Genomic DNA, 10,943 nt, shown 5'->3' with positions numbered 1-10,943 from the left:
AATGGACCATGCCGGGTCGGGTCAAGTATATACCAATTATAGTTATGGACTTAGACATTAATCCAATAGTCTCCCACTTGGATAAGTCTAAAACTATTATTGCAAGTATGACTTCAAGAACCGACTGGCAATCGTAGCTCTCAAAAGCTTCTGTCGAACTCTGACCTTGCCGATGATCTCTGACCTTTGTCAATGAATTGTCCATTAGATAAGGGATCATATATTCCTCCATTCTAGATATCATATGGACTAAGACATGGATTATAATCATTCTCTCTTTCCATTTGTTGTTTCCTGATTTCCGATTTATGACGACTGACTAATTGAACAAATCAAATCAGTCCACGCTCGGCCGAGTACTTACATTTTGTCATCACTAAATCATCAAGGGACCCACAGATATCGCTTTTATCCCGAAGGTAAAAGGAATGGATAAACTTCGACTCATATGGCTTGTTCTACTACTTGTTGAATCATACACAAAGGCACGTTTTATAATATCGAGTTACCTAATGCGTTTTCATGCAATCAATGTACAGCCAACTCATAGTAACAATTCATATCTCTAGGTTTAAAGAATATAAGATATTATCGTCTCATGATTCACTCGTGATAAAATCCATGAAGTGATTCAAATGAGCGTGGGTTGAATCCAATACTCAGAACTTATGAGCACTCATGAATGTTGTAGCAGCCATTGCTATGTCTAATGCACCTTAGACAAATCTTACAAGCTAGATTCATGACAGTCTTGATTCATATCTATTTCCAACATATGGCCGACTGTGGATGGTTTGAATAACTTAATCATTCGGGAAGAATGATCTAATTATTCTGGAAGTCAAAACATGCAAAGTGAAACACAAGAATAATACTTAATCATATATGGCCCCAAACTCTTGAGTGTAAATAAAAACCCTTTTATCTAAGCACCATATTGATTACTCATTATTCATTGTTTCGAATTATCAACTTAATACTTGAACTAAAACAATAGTCATGCCATGCACCAAGCATGCACACTATGTTTACCCATGGTCCTTGCTTTTGTGAAATACATCAATTGAACATGACTCCAATGATGCTCATTTCACATTCCCAATCCCTTTTGTAAATGCAAGAATACCAAACTCTTGCAATTTACTATAATCTATTAAATTCTAAAGTTATATGCAATGATCCCCTTGTAATGACTATGCACAAAGTCACAAAGATTTGGCAACAGACATTACAGAGTATTCCAATAGAAAGAAATTCCATGGAAATGAAGTCTCATATTCAAAGCACATTTCTTTGAACATCCTTCTTTGAATTAAGTTCTTTAATCTTGCACAGATTCAAAGAATAACTTCCACCTATGGAAACAATTTCATATTCCCATTTTGACCATCACTTTTGAGCAAGAGTTGCCTCTTTTCAAAAATGTCAATATGGTCCTTAATCATTTTAGTCATATCCAGTTCTATTCCTTTTTCCCTCCTAATGTCCTAGGCATTTGGAAAATTTGGAATGGATAAATATTATAGAACATGTAATCAAACCTATACCCAAAGCATATGGGACATGATTCATGCTATAAAATTTTTATTTGCCATGTTCTCACAATTCGAACTATGAAGAGGTATGTCGTAATCATAATCGAATTTTGAGAACGCAACATATATAGAATTTCCTTATGTTGAACCATTCCAACATAATATTCATATATATCCTTGACTAAAGTTGATTAAAATCTCAATCTAAGCTTGTAGAATTGGAATGAAGTATAAAATCCTCTCCCTTAATTATAGCAAAACAACTTTTCAAACCCGAATTGAAACTTTTGTTTTCTATAATTAACATTGCTAACTTGCAACACTTAACATAATGATCATGCTCCCACTAACATGATGATTATTAGCATAACACTTATGCTCCCACTAGCTCTGACATGTATCCAGAAATCAGTTGGACTTCTTGAAATCAACACTATATTGACTTTCTTACCAAAGTTCAGATTTTTGATACGAGACTGCTTTGATAAAACTTTATCAAAATCATACACCTTTCCTTAGATAGCTCACATGTGTGTCTAAACAATTTTAGAACTATGAAAAGGGATGTCATAATCATAGTCTCAATTGTTTAGACCTTTGCAATTTCTCACAAGTCTATGTTAGTGTGTCGGTTAACCACATGCGCTCCACTAACGACTTTGAGAATGCAAATATTACTATTGCTATCTACTTAAAATCTTCTTAGTGAAAGCGTTTCCTCACCATCATTTTCATGAATCGAATAGAAACCTTTTTCTACTTAGATTTTTATGGTGTATGTGTTCCTATCCATGTGAATTTGTCATAACCATAATCACAAGACACGGTCAGTGACAAATCCAAACACATATGGACTGAACTTGTTCAATCATAATTTCTTGCCACCTGGCAGCACAAGGGCCTACCATTGCTTCCAGGTTGTTATGCAAACAATTGAGAACTCATAGAACTGACAAGCACAGTCAACTTTTACTACAATAGACACAGAAATATGTCAGCATGATAGGTTACAGACCTCAAGTCGTGGGCTAGTGATTGACAAAATCTTGATTAGTTCTTGAAACTATCTCAAGACTTCCACTGTCCTCTTGACATATAAGATTCTCTTTTGTCAAGAACCATTCCTTGACACAACAAATATTCAAGAGTTAGTGCGGATTCTTATCAAGTTAAACACTTCTCACAATTTGTCTTAGTTGGTATTTGTTTTATCCAAAACATCACAACTTACCAATCTCAAATGTACAACAATAGGAAACATCTTACTCTACATTTGACAAGTGTTAAAAACTTTCTAAAGATTAAGTCACTCAAGGCTCAATCTTGGAGTATGACTCTAAATTTGATTTTGGAACGAAGTATGATTTATCTTTTTGATTTAACCATTTCCACAATTCACGATTCCTCTGCTTAGCCAACAAATACACTAAGGTGTCCTTAGAGGATCAATTGTGATATGGTTAGATAATCATAAAACAAGATACACAAGTACTCTCCCATCTCTTCAGATTGGAGAAACTTTTATCTTTCTGCCTTATTTGATTCTTCATATTCATTCTGCCATACATTGAAACTTTTCCAATGTTTCAGAATTACACTTAAACTTGTGAGCATAATCATATTTACTAAACTTTAGTAAATCATAACGAATAATCTTATTAGTCTTTGTGGTGGACCTGACCAGCGCACAACCAAGTGTACCTAATCCTTTAGTCCTTCACTTAACTCACACATACATGTGAACAAGGACTTACTCTTAATTTCCCAAAGATGAAAATTCTCATTCATCACACAATACAACTTGCATGATTCCAAGTTTCTATCCAACTGAAACTTGGGTGATGAGAATCTTTCCTTATTTGGTAAATTATGACACTACCACAAATGAAGAATCAAATCCATTTCCTAATATTGCTTATCAATGGAAACATATAAACAACAATTTTTCACAAATGCCATTGTAAAGATACTTAAAATAAATAAAACAAAAAAAAATTCTTCTAAAACTTGTGGAAAAAACTTATCCTTGCAATGCAAATACATATGAAAAACATTTTGTTGTCTATTCCTAAGCAATATATATCATAACTCTTATGCAACACCTCAAAATTCTGATCATCGAACCATGCGATCAGAATCAGCACACCTTTTCTTTAAGCTTCCTTTGATTCTTCAAAAACATCAAAATTTAATTACATTACATCATGTATTAAGAATCTCCAAAAGAGACTTAATAGAGTTAGATAACAGACTTTACCTGAAGTAGAGTCAAACTTTTGTCTTTACCATCCTTATGAGGTTTCAGGTAAATTTGGCAGCTTCGCAACCAATACCCCTCCTATTGGCAAAAGGAAACATATGGACTCTTTGGAAATGGTATATGGGACTATCACAGACTTATCCTTTCTCTTTACCATTAGGTCAAACGACTTGACCGTGGCCGATCCCTTTCAATTGGGAAGAGAAAGTTTTTCTGGACTTCCAATGTCACCAATGTCAATGTCTAAATAGGTTTGGAAAGTAGATATTCAAATCTAATTTGATTTACCAATGCTCCAAATCATTTTTGATTCAGCATCAAGAAAACTTGTAAGATCATTAAGGGTCATGTCGCGATCTGTCATCAGGGAGTGACCGAAGAGCCAAGTCAACAGCCAGCTACCTCGAGACTTCGACACCCGACTCTCACGGCTTGTCAATTGGGAGTGAATGACTTAGAACTTATCAAGTCTTGAAACTTGTGGGATAAGGAGATTTATTGAAGGAGGTGGAGGAAGTGAAGTATGATTTCTAGTCCCACTAATGCACAAAAAAGGGAATGATCTTTCACCTTGATTGACATTTGGGATATCATCTTCATTAGGAAAGCTTGTTCCTAAGGATTTGGGAAGACCATATATGTCTTAACACGACCTCTATAATGGGAGAAATTCAAGTTTAGTTGATTTAAAGTCCTTAACATAACACCCAATATGAAATATTAAGGCTAGGACCCAACAAACTATTTTATAACTTAGAAGAGGGATGTCGTAATTCAAGCTATAGAATATTTGAAGGTAGGTAAATGACGATTTACCACTTTCCACCATGAAAAATGAAATATAATTAAGTTTTAATTGGATTTGAAACTCCTAGATCTTTTGAGATACATTGAACTTTCAATGGCATGTTTCAATCTCGATTGTTCCCTCTCAATTTTGTGACTGGGATGCCGAGGATCACAAACAAGGTGTGAATAACCATGCAAATTGACTTGGTACCCTTAATTTTATCACCTAATCGATGTGCTGGTTAACCACACACGCTCCACCGATCTATGATAAAACTTAATTCACCCTTCGCCACACATTGTCAGTCCCATGTTAGTGTGCCGGTTAACCACACACGCTCCACTAACGACTTAACAAAGGTGCAAAGTGTAATTTCATGGGTTAGCACCATTTCACATTTTCCTAAGTAACTAAGATTGGGAATTTATAAGTGTTTGGTTACTTAGTATTTATCATTATACTTTTAATGAAGGGAGAATTATTTTCCTTTCCTATCCGTTCGGCTAACGACCCTCCACCAGTCAAGGAAGCGGTGGGTGAGAGTGGACACCCATTAAACTGCCATTTTATAAGCAGTAACCTTATACCCCCCCCCCTCCCTTATAGTCCAGCTTCGTGAATGAGGCCTACTAACGGTAAGACCGACTTTATCTTATACATATCTATATAATTAAAATTATAATAATAGTATAAGGGTGTATTTTAAACATTTAAAATACTTGGTGGTTTAATCTATTAATTAAACTATATTATTAATTTAATTAAACTTAAACCATGTCTTTGTGGAATTATTAACTCTTTTAATTAAACACTTTAATTAATTTAATGAAGTCCATAAAGTTTGAACTTTTAACTTTCAAAATTCTAGGGTTTGGAATTAAAGTGTACATGGGGGGTGACTTTACAAATTTCAAAACTTGAGGGAAAGTTTTGAAACTTTTCAAAACTCTTCAATTTCATAACATATGAGTTTAATATAGGTTTTAAAACTTTTAATGAAGAGACTCTTGGAAATCCATAACTTGAGGACAAGTTATGGAGGTTATAAAACAATTTATGGAGAAAAGACTTTTCAAGTTCATAACCTATGTTTTTTAATAAAATTCATTAATGAGACTTTTCATGTAACTTGAGGACAAGTTACAAAAACACATTTTATGAAAAAAAAAAATTAGATCAATTTGGATCAAAAACAATTATCACAAACTTATCTAGCAATATTCATAATCTTGATTAAACTCATATGAACAAGACAATTCAAATCAAACAATTTTCATGTAATTAGCCTAAACATTAAACTAATACAAAACATGAAACTTTTCACAGTTATCTTTGAAATTGGATTAGAATGAACATTACCACATCAAAAATAGGTTTATAGGTTCAAAAACAGCTTAGGGTAATGATTCTAGTCTAATTCCAACCTTAAAAGTCGAAAATATGTTGTCTGGGGCTCCTACTCGTTGAGTGTATGAACCTACTCGATGAGTAGGATGATTTTCGTCATGGACTCGACGAGTTCATCAGTGGACTCGGCGAGTCCAGTGCCCAGAAAGCCAGAAAATCGATTTTTTTCAGCATTTTTCAGCACTTTGCATCAAGTATAATTGAAAAACAAGCCTAGGCTCTGATACCACTGTTGGGTTTTGAGCATTCTAACACTCCTTAGTGTACATGCAACCCTAAATACCTTGGATCTATGTTTTCTCTATTCTACATGCATTTATGAACTTTCCAAGGTATTCATCCTAACTAGCATAATAACATTGATTCATATGAATATATTAAGTTAGAATTACATACCTCTTTGATGTAGAATGTCTTCATGAAGCTTGAGTGCCTAGTGCCCCAAGTGTGACACCTCAAATGGTTCACACAACACCAAATACACTTGGAATAGATTAGAGAAACATCCACACTTCATGAAAATCGGCTATCCCTTCCACGTATACTCTAGTGCCGATTTTGTCAACAATAAGATGCTTATATAGTTAGTGACAATTAGGGTGAACCCTAATTGTCATGGCTTTCTATTTCCATGGATCCATGGGTTCAAATGTACCATGGAGCATCCATGGAGCATCTTATGGGTTTTAGCCCAACTTGACAATCCATGAAGCATTATCCCACTATACAAGTATGGATGATTTACACCATCAACCCATATATTTAATTAGTCTTCTTTTGATCACTTAATTAATTCAAGATTAATTCTTGATCAATACTAATTAAATAATCTTATTAATATATTAGAACTTATAATATATTAATAAACCTTAAGTGTTATTTCTCTCATTTTAGTCTATCCAAATGCATGATGCCATGCAACCCAAATGGACCATGCCGGGTCGGGTCAAGTATATACCAATTATAGTTATGGACTTAGACATTAATCCAACAGATGGAACATGGGAAGATAAACTTGATTATGGGAAACAGAAGATCGTCATCTATGACTAGAGTCGGAGTTTATTCTTTAGTGTTGAGTAATGGGTTAGGATTAGATTTAGATAATTGCTGTTATTCGCCAGATATGGCCAGAAACATTATTTCATTTCATGGATTGTTTAGACAAGGTTTCAGATACTCTTTTGATAACAGTAATGGCTCTATTAATGTTTATTTGAATGGTGTCTTTTATTTCAATGCATTACCTTGTAATGGGATTTATGAATCTGTGATGGTTGTTGATAATTTAGGAAATGATGTATTGAATATTTATTCGTCTACTGGCCTAGACAAAGCATGCTTGTGGCATTGTCGCATTGGCCATGTCAACAAGAAACGCAAAACCCAACTCCAAAAGGATGGAGTGTTGGAGTCATTCGACCTTAGGGACGATGACGTGTGTGAATTTTGTTCACTTGGGAAGATGACCAAGTCACCCTTTACTTGGACTTGTGAAAGGGGTGAGGGTCTATTTGATCTCTTACATACCAATGTGTGTGGGCCCTTTAGATCCACCACAAGGGATGCTTGCCGCTTTTACGTGACTTTTACAGATGATTATAGCAGATATGGATATATCTACTTAATCAAGCAAAAGTCAGAAACCTTTGAAAAGTTCAAAGAGTTCAAGAATGAAGAGGAGAATCAGCTGGGCAGGAAAATCAAGATGCTTCGGTCCGACCGAGGAGGAGAGTACCTAAGTCTTGAGTTTCACGACTATTTAAAAGAATGCGGAATTGTTTCGCAATTTACGCCTCCAAGGACGCCACAATTGAATGGTGTGGCTGAGAGACGTAATCGGACCTTGTTGGACATGGTTCGTTCTATGATGATTCGGGCTTCGTTACCAATAGCTTTCTGGGGGTATGCCTTAGAGACTGTCGCCCATATCCTTAACTTAGTTCCCACCAAGAAGGTTACCAAGACTCCTCACGAGATGTGGACAGGGAAATCTCCCTCGTTGGTACATGTTAAGGTTTGGGGTTGCGAGGCTTTCGTAAGACGAGAGACTCACGACAAGATCGAACCTCATAGTAAGAAGTGTTATTTTATCAGCTATCCAAAGAAGTCTTTTGGCTATCTCTTCTATAGACCGAGTGACAATGTTATCTTCGTTGCTAGAAGAGGAGTTTTCCGAGAAAGGGAAATCATAAGTCAAGAAGATAATGGGAGGCAAATTGATCTTGAAGAGATTCAATAGCAAAGCGATGAAGGAACCTCCAACATTGCCACTTAACCCGAGGAGGAACCTCCGGTTAAACCTATTGACGAGTCCTTACCTCTTAGACGTTCTAGTAGGGTTAGTGTTCAACCCCAGTTTTATGGTTTTCATATTACTGCTGAAGGGGATACATTTATTAGTGATGAAACACTGATAAATTTGGACGAGCCTAGCAGCTACAAAGAAGCCATGGCAGGCCCGGATTCTGCTAAATGGAAAGAGGCGATGGACAGTGAGATTCAGTCCATGTACGACAACCAAGTTTGGAATTTGGTTGATAATGTACCGGGTCATATGACAGTCGGGTGCAAGTGGATCTTCAAGAAGAAGACGAACATGGATGGGAAAGTGCACACTTATAAAGCACGATTGGTTGCGAAGGGCTTTACTCAAACTCCTGGAGTTGACTTTGATGAGAGCTTCTCACTAGTTGCGAAGATAAAGTTTATTAGGGTAATGCTCGCAATAGCTGCGTTTCATGATTATGAAATATGGCAGATGGATGTGAAAACCGCTTTCCTTAATGGAAAGTTATTTGAGGATATTTACATGAATCATCCAGAGGGTTTTGTCGATGCGAAACATCCAAATAGAGTGTGCAAGCTTGAGAAATCCATTTATGGATTGAAACAAGCATATCGCAAATGGAATCTTTGTTTTGACGAGAAAGTTAAAGAGTTTGGCTTTCTGCGAAGTGAAGATGAATCTTGTGTATATGTCAAAGCTAGTGGGAGTATAGTGAGCTTCCTCGTATTGTATGTTGACGACATACTACTCATAGGAAATGATGTCTCAACCTTGCAGGAGGTCAAGTCCTGGCTTGGGATATGTTTCGCTATGAAGGGCCTCTGTTTATATTCTGGGAATAAGGATAGTGAGAAACAGGGAAAAGAGATTGATAGGACTCAATCAGGATACATATTTGGATAAGGTACTAAAGCGTTTTAGTATGGAAAATTCAAAGAAATGGGAGTTACCAATCCAAAGCAATACTAAGCTGAGTAAGACTCAAAGCCCGAGTACAAAGGCAGAGATAGCTTATATGAGCAGAGTACCTTACGCTTCCGCAGTCGGTTCTATCATGTATGCTATGACTTGTACTCGCCCTGATGTGGCCTTCGCTTTGAGCATGGTCAGCAGATATCAGGGGAACCTTGGTAGAGCTCATTGGATTGCAGTTAAGAATATTCTTAAGTACCTACGAAGAACCAAGGAATGGTTTCTAGTCCTCGATGGGAGTGATGACTTGAGGGTACGCGGGTACAGTGATGCTAGTTTACAGACGGATCGGGATAGTTACCGATCACAGTCGGGTTGGGTCTTTACCCTTAACGAAGAAGCAGTAACTTGGAAAAGATCCAAGCAGGAGACCGTAGCTGATTCAACGTGCGAATCAGAGTACATTGCGGCAAGTGAAGCGTCAAAGGAGGCTATATGGTTGAAGAACTTCATTGGAGACCTTGGAGTTGTGCCATCCATAAAGGAGCCGATGGAAATTTTATGTGATAATGAAGGAGTGGTTTCCTTACCCAAGGAACCAAGAGATCATGACAGATCTCGACAAATCGACAGAAAATACCACCTTATCATACATCGGGTAGAAGAGGGACTCCTCGTTGTAAAGAGGGTATCGTCAGAAGAAAACCCAGCAGATCCCCTTATGAAGGGACTGAGTAGGGTGAAACATTTGCAGCACGCTAGGAGCATTGGGCTGAAGGATGATATAAGTTTGGATTAGATAGATAAGAAATGTGTAACAGATAAGTTGTACTTAACATTTGTTGAACAAATAAAGTTGTGTTATTTATGAGTAAAGCTATTATCTTGTGTTGGTTATTTATCTATTGTTTCAATTTTTCATGTTTTGACTTCCTGAATAATAAGATTATTCGAACAGTCCACAATCATTCATATTTTGGAAGTGGATGTGAATGAAGACTGTCATGAATTGTTTGTAGATTGTCTAAAAGGTTTTGGGCATAGCAAAAGTTGCTACAAAGTTCATGAGTGCTTATGAATATGATTTGAGCATTGTTATAAACCCGCGCTTGTTGTTATCACTATTTTGATGAGTGATCGCAAGATGATAATATCATACGATCTTTGAACCTATAGATATGGTTATTGTTTGCTAGTTGATTGTACATTGATAATGTGAAAAGGCATTAGTAACTTGATGTTATAAAACACATTATTGTGTGTGACTTAGCTAGAGAATGATAAAAGCATATAAGTCGAAGTTTTTATGTTCCTTTTATCCTAAGAGAATAAGAGCGATATTTGGCCACTCGATGATTTGGTTTGACTTATGTGTCGGGCCCGGTCAGAATGAAGTTGATGTGTTCAACTAAATTCTATGTCGAACGAATCAGAGATCGAGAAACAAATGTTGGACAACAAGTATTGACAACATGATATCTAGAACAGAGGATTGTACGATCCCTTATCTGAAGGACTATTTTTGATCAGAGTTGACAGAAGCGTACAAGAGCTACGATTGCTAATCGGATCCTGAAGTCATATATGAGATATAGTTACTAGACTTATCCAAGTGGGAGACTGTTGGATTAGTGTCTAAGTCCGTAACTATATTTTGTATGTACTTGACCCGGTTGTGCATGGTCCTTTTGGGTTGCCTTCACCGAAGCAACTTGACGAGGTAATTTGAGGAGAGAGAGAGGATATTAT

The sequence above is a fragment of the Lactuca sativa genome, chromosome 2 (genome assembly GCF_002870075.4).
Source record: "Lactuca sativa cultivar Salinas chromosome 2, Lsat_Salinas_v11, whole genome shotgun sequence".
In the NCBI taxonomy this organism is placed as follows: Eukaryota; Viridiplantae; Streptophyta; class Magnoliopsida; order Asterales; family Asteraceae; genus Lactuca; species Lactuca sativa.
Note: the sequence above shows the minus strand (reverse complement) of the source record.